The 15,520-nt window shown below is 47.4% G+C and overlaps 1 pseudogene; it reads right to left on the bottom strand.

Moving 5' to 3' along the window:
• LOC137331156 (alpha-1,4-N-acetylglucosaminyltransferase-like) overlaps positions 1–10,948 on the bottom strand; it is a 66,023-nt pseudogene extending 55,075 nt beyond the window's left edge.
• Between the last annotated feature and the right edge of the window lie 4,572 nt (positions 10,949–15,520).

Below are 15,520 nucleotides of genomic sequence, written 5' to 3'. Positions count from 1 at the left end.
GAAGAGAGTAATGAGAAAGGATCTCGGCTCGGAAGATCAGAAAGTAAAATCAGTACCGGTGGAGATAAGAAATAACAAGGGGCAGAAAACACTGGTGGGAGTAGTTTCTCGGCCCCCTGACAGTAGTTATACTGTTGGACAGAGTATTATTCAAGATATAAGAGGAGCTTGTGACAAAGGTAATGCAATAATCGTGGGGGATTTTAATCTTCATACAGACTGCGCAAATCAAATTGGCAAAAGTAGTTTGGAGGACGAGTTCATGGAATGCATTCGAGACAGTTTCCTGGAACAATACATTGTGAAACCAACTAGGGAACAAGCTGTTTTAGATCTCGTCTTGTGTAATGTGACAGGATTAATTAGTGATCCTATCGTAAAGGATCCTCTGGGGTATAGTGATCATAATATGATAGAATTTCATGTTGATTTTGAGAGTGATGTCGTTAAGTCAGAAACTCGGGTCTTAAATTTAAATGAAGCCAAATTACACTGGTATGAGGGGCGAGTTAGCAAAGGTAGATTGGGAAATTCAAATAATAGATATGACTCTAAATAGGGAATAGCGAACATTTAAAGAAATATTTCATAACTCGCAACAAATATACATTCCATTGAGGAATACAAACTCCACAGGAAAAGTGATCCCTCCATGGCGAAATAAAGAAGTTAAGGATAGTATTAGATTAAAAGAAGAGGCTTATAATGTTGCCAAGAAGAGTCGGAAGCCTGAGGATTGGGAAAGTTTTGGAAACCAGCAAAGAATGACCAAAAAATTGATGAAGAGGGAGAAAATAGAATATGAGAGTAAACAAACAAGAAATGTAAAAACAGATTGTAAGACCTTCTACAAGTATGTAAAAAGGAAGAGAGCAGCAAAACTAAACATGGGTCCCTTAGATGCTGAGACAGGAGAAAATATAATAGGGAATAAGGAAATGGCAGAGACTTTAAGCAAATATTTTGGCCCCGATATTAGTGGGAAGGCAGGTTTGCAGCGGCGGGGGAAGGCAGTGATTGGGTGCGTGGGTAACCCGCCCAATAAACACGCCCGTTTTCCACGCGATCGCAAGCCAGGTGGAGCCAGTTAACGTAACTTCCGGGTTTGCCATCCGAAAGATGTGCAGCGGGCGGACTGCGCACTCGCATCACAGGCTGTCAACTGGAGGAGCTCCATTTAAAGGGGCAGTCCTCCAATGGCTGCTCCTGGAGCACACACCCACACACCACAATGGAGCAGCCCAGGGGAAAGGCTGCTCCAAGATTCAGCAAGTGCTCCTGGATGGGGTGAGGAGGAGGAGGGATGTGTTCTACCCGGCAACAGGAGGAAGTGGCCTGCCTCTGCCACCAAGAAGGCCTGGCTCGAGGTGGCAGAGGAGGTCACCAGCGGCAGCAACATCTCCCGCATCTGGGTCCAGTGCAGGAAGTGCTTCAATGACCTAACTAGGTCAGCCAAAGTGAGTACACTTACTCATTCTCCGACATTCCATCTTCCACATCACCGTCCCTACCCCCCATCTCATTCTGCACTGCCAACACTACTCTTCATATCACTCCCCACACCCACTTAAGGCTCATCCTCAACTTACCTACAGTTCCTCAGCACTTCCTCACTTCCCCATTAGTCACTGCACCTCTACCACTCAAACCAATCCTCATACAATGTCATGGCTCTGTCTCTTCCTCACCCTCTGATGCATCTCTTTCACCATCAGCCACACCCAAACCAAAGCATTCATCAGTTGGCCACGTCACCATCACTCACTCACGCGTCTGTACTTTCTCTCCTTATAGGAGACGAGAGCCCAGAATGCACGGATGTGGGCGAGGATAGGAGGGGGGGTGCAATAAATCATCGTCCTTGCAGACGCAAAGTAGGAGGTGCTGGAACTCAGTAGAACCCTCGCGTGCCCGTCCGTCAAGGACGCGAGACTGGCACCCGACAAATGGCGTGTGACGGAACTTTAACATTCAGCACACACAATATGAATTGATGTTAACACGCCTTGCCATCTTCAGCACCTCAGTATGCTCATCGCAACATGACACATCTGTGATTACACTTAATATTGCCTTCTGTTCTCTGAGAGGGTTTTTAGCGACCGCTGTGACGGCAGAGGGCAATTCCTCCGAGGACCTGCCGGCCTCTGAGGGTGCATCGTCACATCTGATGAGCCATCCACCAACGCAGATACACACACTTCGGTGGGTCCTAGTTTATATTATCTTTGCTTTTTGTTAAACTCATATTAAATATTATTATTGTCATCATTACTGCCACGTCTTGGCCATTCATGACTGGCTTCTATAATAGGGCCCTTTCATGAGGTTCACCATAAGCAGCAACACTTGATGCCACCCATTGGGTCACTCTGCAGTGGGTATATGTGTGTTTGCAGGACTGTTTTGTCCAGGTAGGGGTGGGGGCTGCTGGTGTGGGCACTGCTCTATGCGGTGGTGTGAGGACTGGACTCTTCACACTGTCTGATGTTCAGAGAAACATTCACATATCAGTGACTCCCTGACCTCACGAGCAGCCAGGTGAGCCATTGCTCTGCCCATGGGTTGCTGCTCCTCCTCCTCCGCCTCCTCTGCCTTCTCCTCCTCAACGTGGGTGGAAGATGTGGATGGGGCCTCCTCAAGCAGCGCCCCTATCTGTTGTTCCATATTGTGCAGGGCACAACACACGACTATAATGCGTCCCACTCTGTCTGGTGCGTATTGAAGTGCTTCCCCAGATCAAGGCACCTAAATTGCATCTTGAGCAGCCCTATAGCATTCTCGATTGTACACCTGGTGGCAATGTGGCTGTCGTTATAACAACGCTGTTGCTCGGTAGTGGGGTTCCTCAGAGGTGTCATGAGCCACGTGTCCCCGAGGAGCCAGCCCTTGCGGGTGTTCGGTGCGTGGAAGAGGGACGGGATGTTGGATTCCCGGAGGATGAAGGAATCGGAGCAGCTGCCAGGGAATCTGGGGCACATGTCAAGGAATCTTTTCCGGTGGTCACAAACGAGCTGAGTGTTGATGGAGTGATAGCCCTTCCTGTTGAAGAACAGTCCTGGCTCATGTGGAGGTGCTTGTATTGCTATATGTGTGCTGTCCATTGCACCCTGCACCCTTGGGAAGCCAGCCACAGAGTGGAATCCCACTGCCCTCTCCGTCTGGCTGAGGTTGTCCATGGGGAAGTTGATGTAATGCGAGGCCCTGTGAAACAAGCCGTCGGTGACCAGCCTTATGCACTTGTGCGCAGATGACTGAGAGACCACGGCAATGTCCCCGTTGGCACCCTGGAATGATCGGGAGGCGAAGAAGTTGAGGGCAGTGGTGACTTTGACAGCGACAGGTAAGGGATGCTGCTCGACTCAGCCGAGAGCATCTCAGCATGAAGGAGGCTGCAGATGTCTGCGACTACCTGGTGACTGACTCTGAGCGTCCATATGCACTGCTCCTCAGAGAGATCCAGGAAGCTGAGCCTCGATCTGTAGACCCTGTGGCGAGGGCAGTGCCTCCTGCTACGTTGTTCTCTCTGTTGTTGCCCTCTCTGATCTTGTGCAGGTGCCTGTGGTGCAGCACTGTGTTGTGCAGCTCCACGTGGTGGAGGTGGATGCCGTGCCTGGCAAGACTGGTGATGTTGCTCATTTTCAGATGTGGTGGTGAATGCAGCCATGGTGTCCCCATCCTGACAATGTGAATTTGAGGGGGTCCGCAAGGTAACTAAATATGTTTGAACAACAGAATTTTGAATGGAAAGTAAGAATTTTCAGTGCAAACACAAAGATCTTGCAGCCAAAACTTTGTCTGAAAGAACTGAGTGCCCTGCTGCAATAAGTGACCTTTTCTCCCCATCTGTCAATTAAGGATTTGAATCTCCCACTGGCTGCTGGCTGAAACACGTCTGTTGCAACATGGAGTGTATCCCACAGCACGGGAAACACGCTGAGGATGCTTCAAAATCGTCCCCCTGCCAAAATGTGGAGAAAATTATGTACCTCAAGTACTTAAAGTACCTGAACAACTATGTAAAGTATCATCCCACTGGCTTTAATTGCATTCGGAAGGTGCGCTCGCACCTGGACATGTCAATGGGGAGCCCGGAATCGGCGGCTTGGAGCCAGGCTCCAAATCCGAACTGTCTTCACAGCAGAAGACACAAAAAACAAACCAGAAATAGTGGGGAACCAAGGGTCTAATGAGAGTGAGGAACTTAAAATAATTAATATTAGTAAAGAAGCAGTCGTGGAGAAATTAATGGGACTAAAAACCGACAAATCCCCTGGACCTGACGGCCGACATCCAAAGGTTCTAAAAGAAGTGGCTACAGAGATAGTGGATGCATCAGTTGTGATCTTCCAAAATTCCCTGGATTCTAGAACGGTCCCAGTGGATTGAAAGGTAGCAAATGTAACACCACTATTCAAGAAAGGAGGGAGAGAAAATGCTGGAATCCATTGTTAAGGATGTGATAACGGGTCACTGAGAAAATCATAATATGATTAGGCAGAGTCAGCATGGTTTTATGAAAGGGAAATCATGTTTGACAAATCTATTAGAGTTTATTGAGGGTGTAACTTGCAGGGTAGATAAAGATATCCAGTGGATGTCGTATATTTGGATTTTCAAAAAGCATTTGATAAGGTGCCGCATAAAAGGTTGTTACACAAGATAAGGGCTCATGGGGTTGGGGGTAATGTATTAGCATGGATAGAGAATTAGTCAACTGACCGAAAACAGAGAGTAGGAATAAACGGGTCATTTTCAGGTTGGCAAACTGTAACTAGTGGGGTGCCACAAGGATCAGCACTTGGGCCTCAGCTATTTACAATCTCTATTGATGACTTAGATGAAGGAACCGAGTGTAATGTATCCAAGTTTACTGACAATACAAAGCTAGGTAGGAAAGTAAGCTGTGAGGAGGACATAAACAGTCTGCAAAGGGATATAGACAGGTCAAGTGAGTGGGCAAGAAGGCATTTAGAGTATAATGTGGGGAAATGTGAGGTTATTCACTTTGGTCGTAAGAATAGAAAAACAGAATGTTTTTTAAATGGTGAAAAACCATTAAATGTTGGTGTTCAGGGGGATTTGGATGTCCTTGTACACAAAACACTGAAAGTTAACATGCAGGTTCAGCAAGCATTAGGAAGATAAATTGTATGTTGATCTTAATTGCAAAGGGGTTGGAATACAAGAGTAAGGAAGACTTGCTGCAATTGTACAGGGCTTTGGTGAGATCACACCTGGAGTACTGTGTACAGAGAAACATAGAAACATAGGAAACAGGAGCAAGAGTAGGCCTTTCAACCCTTCGGGCCTTCTCCGCCATTCAAAATGATCATGGCTGATCGTCAAACTCAGTAGCCTGTTCCCTCTTTTTCCCCATATCCCTTGATCCCTTTGGCATTAAGAAATATATCTATCTCCTTCTTGAATATATCTAATGACTTGGCCTCCACTGCCTTCTGTGGTAGAGAATTCCACAGGTTCACCATCCTCTGAGTGAAGAAATTTCTCCTCATCTCGGTTCTAAACGGCATACCCCGTATCCTGAGACTGTGACCCTTGGTTCTGGACTCCCCAGCCACCGGGAACATCTCGTCAGACAGCATCTAGTCTGTCGAGTCCTGTTAGAATTTTAGATGTTTCGATGAGATCACCTCTCATTCTCCTAAACTCTAGTGAATATAGGCCTAGTCGACCCAATCTCTCCTCATACGTCAGCCCTGCCATCCCAGGAATCAGTCTGGTAAACCTTTGTTGCACTCCCTCCATGGCAAGGACATCCTTCCTCAGATAAGGAGACCAAAACTGCACACAATACCCCAGATGTGGTCTCACCAAGGCCCTGTATAACTGCAGTAAGACATCCCTGCTCCTGTACTCAAATCCTCTTGCAATGAAGGCCAACATACCATTCGCCTTCCTAACTGCTTACTGCACCTGAATGTTCACCTTCAGCGACTGGTGTACAAGGACACCCAGGTCTTGTTGCACCTCCCCTTTTCCCAATCTGTCACCATTCAGATAATAATCTACCTTTCTGTTTTTACAACCAAAGTGGATAACCTCACATTTATCGACGTTATACTGCATCTGACATGTTCTTGCCCACTCATCCAACTTGTCTAAATCACATTGAAGCCTCTTTGCATTCTCCTCACAGCTCACATTCCACCCCAGCTTTGTGTCGTCTGCAAACTTGGAAATGTTACATTCTGTTCCCTCATCCAAATCATTGATATATATTGTGAATAGCTGGGGCCCAAGCACTGATCCCTGCGGTACCCCACTAGTCACTGCCTGCCACCTGGAAAAAGACCCGTTTATTCCTACTCTCTGTTTCCTGTCTGTCAACCCATTCTCAATCCATGCCAGTATATTCCCCCCAATCCCATGAACTTTAACCTCTTGTGTGGGACCTGATCAAAAGCCTTCTGAAAATCCTAATACACCACATTCACTGATTTACCCCTATGTATTCGTTACATCCTCAAAAAACTCCAGTAGATTTGTTAAGCATGATTTCCCTTTCATAAACACATGCTGACTTTGTCCAATCCCATTAATGCCCTCCAAGTGTTCTGTTTTCACATCTTTTATAATAGACTCTAGCATTTTCCCCACGACTGATGTTAGGCTAACTGGTCTATAATTCCCCGTTTATTCCTTCCCTCCTTTTTTAAATAGTGGGATTACATTTGCCACCCTCCAATCTGTAGGAACTGTTCCAGAGTCTGTAGAATTTTGGAAGATGATCATCAATGCATCCACTATTTCCAGGACCACTTCCTTTCATACTCTGGGATGTCGATTATCAGGCCCTGGGGATTTGTCAGCCTTTAGCCCCATTAATTTCCCTTGCACTATTTTTTTACTAATACTGGTTTCCTTCAGTTCCTCCATCTCACCAGACCCTCGGTTCACTAACATTTCTGGGAGGTTATTTGTGTCCTCCTTTGTGAAGACAGAACCAAAGTATGTGTTTAATTGTTCTGCCATTTCTTTGTTCCCCATTATAATTTCCCCATTTCTGACTGTAAGGGACTTACATTTGTCCTCACTAATCTTTTTCTCTTGACATATTTATAGAAGCTTTTACAGTCAGTTTTTATGTTCCCTGCTAGTTTACTCTCATACTCTATTTTTTCCCTCTTAATCAATCTTTTTGTCCTCCTTTACTGAATTCTGAACTGTTTCCAATCCTCAGGCTTGCCGCTTTTTCTGGCAATTTTATATGTCTCCTCTTTGGATTTAATACTATCCCTAGTTTCTTTTGTAAGCCACGTTTGAGCCACCTTTCCTGTTTTGTTTTTGTTCCAGACAGGAATGAATAATTGTTGTAATTCCTGCACACATTCTTTAAATATTAGCCATTGCCTATCCACCGTCATCCCTTTTAGTAGAGTTCCCCAATCTATCATAGCCAACCTCATACTTTCATAATTTCCTTTATTTGGATTCAGGACCCTAGTTTTGGATTCAACTGCTTCACTCTCCATCTTAATGAGGAATTCTATCATGTTATGGTCGCTCTTCCCTGACGGACCCCACACAACAAGATTGTTAATTAATCCTTTCGCATTGCACAATGCCCAATCGAAAATCGCCTGTTCTCTAGTTGGTTCCTCAATGTATTGGTCTAGAAAACCATCACGTACACACTCCAGGAATTCCTCCCCCACAGTATTATTGCTAATTTGGTTTGACCAGTCTATATGCAGATTAAAGTCACCCATGATGATAGTTGTACCCTTCTTGCATGCGTCTCTAATTTCCTGTTTAATGCCCTCCCCTACATCTCCACTACTGTTTGGGGGCCTGTGGACAACCCCCACCAACGTTTTCTGCCCCTTGATGTTTCTTAGCTCCACCCGTACAGATTCCACATCTTGATTTTCCAAGCCAATATCCTTCCTCACTATTGCATTGATTTTCTTCTTCACTAACAATGCTACCCCACTCCTTTCCCTTTTTGCCAGTCCTTCCTAAATATGGAATACCCCTGGATGTTCAGTTCCCATCCTTGGTCACCTTGCAGCCAAGTCTCCGTAATCGTAACTATATCATCACTGTTAATATCTATCTGCGCTGTTAATTCATCGAGCTTATTACGAATGCTCTGCGCATTAAGACACAATGCCTTTTGACTTGCCTTTTTAAGATTGCTTCGTCATCTTAGTTTTATTTTGCACAATGGCCCTGTTTATTTATCGCTCTTGTTTTCTCTGCCTTCCACTTTTGCTTCTTCCCTTTCTGTCTTTTGTTTCCATCCTTGTTTTCCCCTCCCCCGACTCCCCGCTCAGTTTCCCATCCCCCTGCCATTCTAGTTTAAAACTTCCCCAACAGCACTAGCAAACACCCCCGCGAGGATATCGGTCCCGGTTCTGCTCTGTGTCAGATTCTCAAAATTCACAGATCCCCCAAAACCCGGAGAAAAACCCTAAAAAACCCTGAGTATGTGAAAACTTTGGCCATTGACTATAATCCTAAAATGGAAGGATAGTTGAGCGGTCACCAGACAAAATCAACAACACACACACCGTGGAACTTCGGAGAATTAATGCTTCAGACATGACTCTGTTTTAATGCAAAACCGACAGCAGGTGGTCGACACTCAGCACGAATTCAAAAGGCAGTCAGCCATTGAAAGAGGCAACTGCTCCAGACATCGTGGGGCCATGTTTTTGTTTTAATGCAAAACCGATCAACACCTCGGACGTTGGATACCAGGAGATCTGTAAATCAGAATTAACAATGGCCCATCGGGAGAAGCAATGGCAACATGATGAGGGACCATCAAAAAGCCATCAAAGATTCTTAAGGACTTTGTCAGAACTGTTTAAACAGACATGAAGTGTTTTTTTTAAAGTGTCGAAGACCAATTGTAAGGGAGACATCCACAAGTGGAAACTTGTAACCTCTCGCTCTCTCTCTCTCTCTCGCTCTCTCTCTCTCTCTCGCTCTCTCTCTCGCTCTCTCTCTCTCTCTCTCGCTCTCTCTCTCTCTCTCTCTCTCTCTCGCTCTCTCTCTCTCTCTCTCTCGCTCTCTCTCTCTCTCTCTCTCTCTCTCTGGCTCTCTCTCTCTCGCTCTCTCTCTCGCTCTCTCTCTCGCTCTCTCTCTCTCTCTCTCTCTCTCTCGCTCTCTCTCTCTCTCTCTCTCGCTCTCTCTCTCTCTCTCTCTCTCTCTCGCTCTCTCTCTCTCTCTCTCTCTCGCTCTCTCTCTCTCTCTCTCTCTCTCTCTCTGGCTCTCTCTCTCTCGCTCTCTCTCTCTCTCTCTCGCTCTCTCTCTCTCTCTCTCTCTCTCTCTCTCGCTCTCTCTCTCTCTCTCTCGCTCTCTCTCTCTCTCTCTCTCTCTCGCTCTCTCTCTCTCTCTCTCTCTCTCGCTCTCTCTCTCTCTCTCTCTCTCTCTGGCTCTCTCTCTCTCGCTCTCTCTCTCTCTCTCTCTCTCTCTGGCTTGCTGGCTCTGGTGGGCTGCTTGTCTTGGTTCTGCCTGTGTCTGGAAAGAAGAGCAGTTTCCAGCAAACAACAAGGCGAGGGGAAGGCAGTTCGACAGGGAAGATCAGCAGCTCTAGAAGCAGGCCGACACACAAGAAGAAACCAGAGCAACAGCCCCAATGACCATCGGGCACCTCGCGGCAACAAGAGCCTTACGAAACAACCAACCGAATATTACCACCAACCAACCGGGTAATATTGGGCCACCGCGACCAAAGAAAACCAACTCGGGAGAAAACCAAAGATCCACAAAGTTTCCACTCTACAATCTATTCCTGACTTACCTCTGGGTGAATTACTGTCAAGGATTCGTTTGGTGAGCATTATCTCTGGTCCTTTAGAGTCCTACTTAGCTGGTACAGTGGGATTGGGAGGGGTGAGGTATCTTTCTACTGTAATTTCCCTCGTGTGTATCGAAGTGTTTCCCATTCTATTAGAGTGTTAAGATTGTTGTGTTGTATTTTCTCTCTTGAATAAAGGTCAAAGTTCTTGCACCAAAACCAGTTGTCCGCTGCACTTTGTCACAACCCCCAAATAAGTCCAAGGTCTAGAACCCAGGGAGTGGGAGCGATTCGGACCGCTCAGAAGTCAGAGGTGAAGCTGACACACACCACCACCCCCGACATCTGGTGTAACCCGTCCCGCTTGCACAGGTCACACCTTCCCCAGAACCGGTCCGAATGTCCCAGGAATTTAAATCCCTCCCTCCTACACCATCCCTGCAGCCATGCAGTCCTCTGGTCTATTCTCCTGTTCCTATACTCACCAGCATGTGGCCCTGGTAGTAATTCTGACATCACTAACTTTGAGGTCCTGCTTTTTAATTTATCTCCTAACTCCTTTACTTCATCTTGCAGGACCTCATCCCTTTTTTTAACCTATGTCGTCGTACCGATATGGACCACGACTACTGGGTGTTCACCCTCTCCTTCCAGAATGCCCTGCAGCTGTTCCGTGACATCCTTGACCCGAGCACCAGGGAGGCAACATACCATCCTGGAGTCACGTTTGCGTCCGCAGAAACGCCTATCTGTTTCCCCTACAATTGAATCCTCTATCAATATAGCCCTGCCACTCTTATTCCTCCCCTCCTGTGCAGCAGAGCCACCCGTGGTGCCACGAACTTGGCTCTTGCTGCTTTCCCCTGATAAGCCATCTCCCTCAACAGTATCCAGAGAGGTATATCTGTTTGAGAGAGAGATAACCCCAGGGGAATCCTACTCTCCCTGCCTTGTCCTTTTATTCTGCCTGGAGGTCACCCATTTCGTTACTGCCTGCGTTATCTTTACCTGTGATGTGACCACCTCACTGAACGTGCTATCCACGATAATCTCAGCATTGCAGATGCTCCATAATGAATCCACCCGCTGCTCCAGCTCCGAAATGCGGTTAGCCAGTAGCTGCAGCTGGACATACTTCCTGCACACATGGTCGCCTGGGACACCTGCAGTGTCCATGACTTCCCACATAGTGCAGCAGGAGCATAGCACGGGTGCCAGCTCTGCTTCCATGAATTGCCTTAGATTTAAACTGCGTTCACCTCTCGGACTTTCTTCCCGCTCTCAGGACTCTCCTTTTACACTGCGCTCACCTCTCGGAACTCTCCTTTTAAATTGCGCTCACCTCTCGGACTCTCCTCCCGCTCTCGAACTCTCATCCAGCTCTCGGACTCTCTCTTCACACTGCGCTCACCTCTCGGACTCTCCGCCCGCTCTCGGACTCTCATCCCGCTCTCGGACTCTCCTTTTACAAAATGCTCACCTCTCTGACTCTCCTCCCACTCTCGGACTCTCCTCCCACTCTCGGACTCTCCTTTTACACTGCGCTCACCTCTCGGACTCTCCTCCCGCTCTCGGACTCTCCTCCCACTCTCGGACTCTCTTTTTACACTGCGCTCACCTCTCGGACTCTCGTCCCACTCTCGGACTATCCTTTTACACTGCACTCACCTCTTGGACTCTCCTCCCGCTCTCGGACTCTCCTTTTACACTGCACTCACCTCTCGGACTCTCCTCCCACTCTCGGACTCTCCTCCCGCTCTTGGACTCTCCTTTCACACTGCGCTCACCTCTCAGACTCTCCTCTTGCTCTCGGACTCTCCTCCCCCTCTCGGACTCTTCTTTTTACAGGAGGTGCCTGGATTGCCACGTGTGTGCAGCTGATGTCACCCTGCACCTGTGGGAAGCCTTCCAGATACGCAAATCCCAATGCCCGTTCATTCTGGCTATTGTCATCACAGGGGGAGTTGATGTAACTCCCAGCCCTGGCAAGCAATTCCTCAGCCACCTGCCTTATGCATTTACATACAGCCGACTGCGAGACCCTTGCTATGTCTCCACTCGCGGCCCGGAAGGAACCGGAGGCAAAGAAATTGAGGGCGGCGGTGACTTTCACAACCACCGGTAATGCGTGGCCACCAGGTCCAGCAGGCAGCAAGTCATCTTCTAGGAGGCTACAGATATCTGTGACCACCTGACATGACAATCTCAGCCTTAGGAAGTACTGCTCCTCTGACAGGTCAAGATTGCTCAGCCTCTGTCTGTAGACCCTGTTAGGTGGGTAGTGCCTCCTGCGAGCTCGAGCCCTGTGTTGCTCCCTTCTCTGCTGGCCACCTGCAGCTCCCTCCACAGCACGACCTTGCTGCTGTTGATCCACATTCTCCTCCTCTTTCGAAGTCCAATCAAAAGCTGCCATGGTGCCCACCCATCATGAGCTTCTCTATCTGAACTGCTCAAAACTCGCCAAATGATTCTCTCAAATCAGGTTCTCTCAACAAACCAGGGAACGGAGAAAGCAGCTGTGAGCACTGAACCTTTATTCAGAACTGGCCTCCTGACCTTTAACCACCCGATAAAGTGCCGTGCAATCTCACCCCCATTTCACTGTCGGGAAACCCGTGCAGCAGCCGTTAATTCCAAATCGGGCTCCCAATAGCATTAAAGGAGCCTGATTTACCAATGTTAATGAACATCCCGCCTCTCCACAGTACGATTTCCGCCATCATGAAAATGACAGTGGGCGCGTCCATATATACACTGACAATACCTAGCTGTACCTCGCCATCACCTCCCTCAACCCCTCCACTGCCTGTGTGCTGTCAGACTGTTTGTCTGACATCCAGTCTTGGATGAGCCACAATTTCCTCCAGTCAAACGTTGGGAAGAGAAAAGCATCATCATTGGTCCATGCCACAAACTACATATTCTTGCCATCCATTCCACCCCCCTCCACGGCCACTGTCTCAAATTAAATCAGACTGTTCCGAACCGTCTTATTCAGCGCCGAGCTCCATCCATCTCCATCTCAAAGACCTCCTACTTCTACCATCTCCGCCCCTGACTTAGCCCATCTGTTGCTCAAACTCTCATCTATGCCTTTGTCATCTCCCAGACGTGGCTAATGCAATACTCTATTGGTCAACCTCCCACACCCTCTCTAAACCTCAGCTCATCCATAGCTCAGATGCCCGTATCCTATTCCACACCAAGTCCTAAATTTTCCCCAGCAGAGGAAGACGTATTAGAGATAAGAGGCAGCTGAAGCTCCCTCAGCGTTGGTGATGGCAAGGCTGGTGTTCCAGTGGAGAAGGGTGACAACATTAATCTTTCAGACCCGCATCTCCCACAAAGCAATTTCACCTTCTGTGAATCTCAGAACGTTGACAACTCTGATGAACTGTTTCATGTGCAGATCAATATTCTCAATGTACCATCACTTAAAAACATAAGAACATAAGAAATAGGAGCAGGAGTAGGCCATATGGCCCCTCAAGCATGCTCTACCATTCAATAAGGTCATGGCTGATCTTCAAACTCAACTCCACTTTCCTGCCCTATCCCCATATCCCTTGATTCCCTTCGTGCTCAACAATCTACCAATCTCAGTCTTGAATATACTCAACAATTGAGCATCCACAGCCCTCCGGGGTAGAAAATTCCAAAGATTCACAACCCTCTGAATGAAGACATTTTTCCTCATCTCATTCCTAAATGTCTGACCCCTTATCTTGAGACTATGACCCCTAGGTCTAGACTCTCCAGCCACGGAAACAGCCTCTCAGCATCTACCGTGTCAAGCCCTTTAAGGATTTTACACATTTCAATGAGATCACCTCTCATTCTTCTAAACTCCAGAGAATATAAGCTCATTCACTCAATCTCTCCTCATAGGAGAACACTCTCATCCCAGGAATCAATCTAGTGAACCTTTGTTGCACTGCCTCTTGGGAAGGAGATTAAAACTGTACGCAGCACTCCATGTGTGGTCTCAACAAAGCCCTGTACAATTGCAGCAAGACTTCCTTACTCTTGTACTCCAAACCTCTTGCAATAAAGGCCAACATACCATTTGCCTTCATTATTTCATGCTGTACCTGCATGTTAACTTTCTGTGATTCATGTACAAGGACACCCAAATCCCTCTGACTACCAACATTTCTTAGTCTCTCACCCTTTAAAAAAATTCTGCTTTTCTATTCTTCCTACCAAAGTGGATAATTTCACTTTTCCCCACATTATACTCAATCCCCATCTTCTCGCCCACTCACTTAACCTGTCCATATCCCTTTGCAGTCTCTTTGCATCCTCCTCACAGCTCACTGTTCCACCTAGCTTTGTATTGTCAGTTAACTCGGATACGTTACACTCGGTCCCCTCATCTAAGTCATTGATATGTATTGTAAACAGCTGAGGCCCAAGCACTGATCCCTGTGGCATGCCACAAGTTACAACCTGCCAACGCGAAAATGACCCATTCCTTCCTGCTCTTTCTTTTCTGCCCATTAATCAATCCTCTATCCACGCTATTATATAACCCCCCACCCCATGAACCCTAATCTTATGTAACTATCTCTTGTGTGGCACCTTATCGAATGCCTTTTGAAAATCCAAATATACTACATCCATTGGTTCCCCCTTATCTACCCTGCTAGTTACACCCTCAAAAAATTCTATTAGATTTGTCAAACACGATTTCCCTTTCGTAAAACCGTGTTAATTCTGCCTATCATATTATGATTTTCTAATTGCCCTGTAACTATATCCTTAATAATAAATTCTGGCATTTTCCCTACTACAGATGCCAGGCTATCTGGCCTATGGTTCCCTGTTTTCTCTTTCCCTTTCTTCTCTCCTCCAGGTCCATCATAAAAAGACCAAGAGCTCCTGCCTTGAGAGGATCGATAGTCCTCAGAGGAACTAACACCTGCTGAGGATGAACCGTCACAGGAAACAAGCGTTTCAGGCACCAGTGCAGATACCAGAACCTCGTTTGGACCTCTTAGTCAGGTAGATGGGACGGCACTTGGTTACTCCCATGGCACAAATGAGCAAGAGCAGATATTGGTGGCAAGGACAGCTGATGAGATTATGTGCCGGAGGGTTCCATCCACTCCAAGCTCTGCTGAACAGGACAGACACGTAGAACCCCTGGGGCCAGCACCGAAAAGAAGAAAGCTGGAGGCACAGCTGCAACAGTGTGAGATATCGGCAGGCCTGCCAGGCACATTGTCCACAGGCCCAGAGAGAATGGAAGAGTCTCGCATATGTGGGGTGATGTCGCTTGGTTTTTCAACACTGCAATCCACCATGGAGCGTGAGGTGATCACTATGGAAATTGTAGCAGGGCACTCACATGAGTCAATGTTGTCAGTCGTTGTGGCCTTCATGCAGGCTCAGACGGCGGCTCCGCAGTCTCTGTCTTGTGAATATCTCTACTGGTCTTGATAAGATTGTAACCAAACTAGATCGGGGCTTCCAATGGCATCACTGATGTCCTCCACTTTGCTCTCACGCAGACCGGGAGGACTGATGTCCTGCTGCCCCAGGGGAGTGAGAATGACGGAACTGGAGAAGCAAGTACAGACCTTTCTCAGAATGTCTGCACATCTTGTCCATTGCCATCCTCTCAACCAATACCCAAAATGGTGCCACCACTCCAACTGGCCCACACGGGCCCTGAGCAAGTGCAGGAGGAGCAGTCAGTGGCAGGGTCCTCACAGGCTCCAAAGCTCAGAGCTTGTCAGCCATGAA

The sequence above is a fragment of the Heptranchias perlo genome, chromosome 13, assembly GCF_035084215.1.
Source record: "Heptranchias perlo isolate sHepPer1 chromosome 13, sHepPer1.hap1, whole genome shotgun sequence".
Taxonomy (NCBI): Eukaryota; Metazoa; Chordata; class Chondrichthyes; order Hexanchiformes; family Hexanchidae; genus Heptranchias; species Heptranchias perlo.
This window is presented reverse-complemented; position numbering and strand designations above follow the sequence as displayed.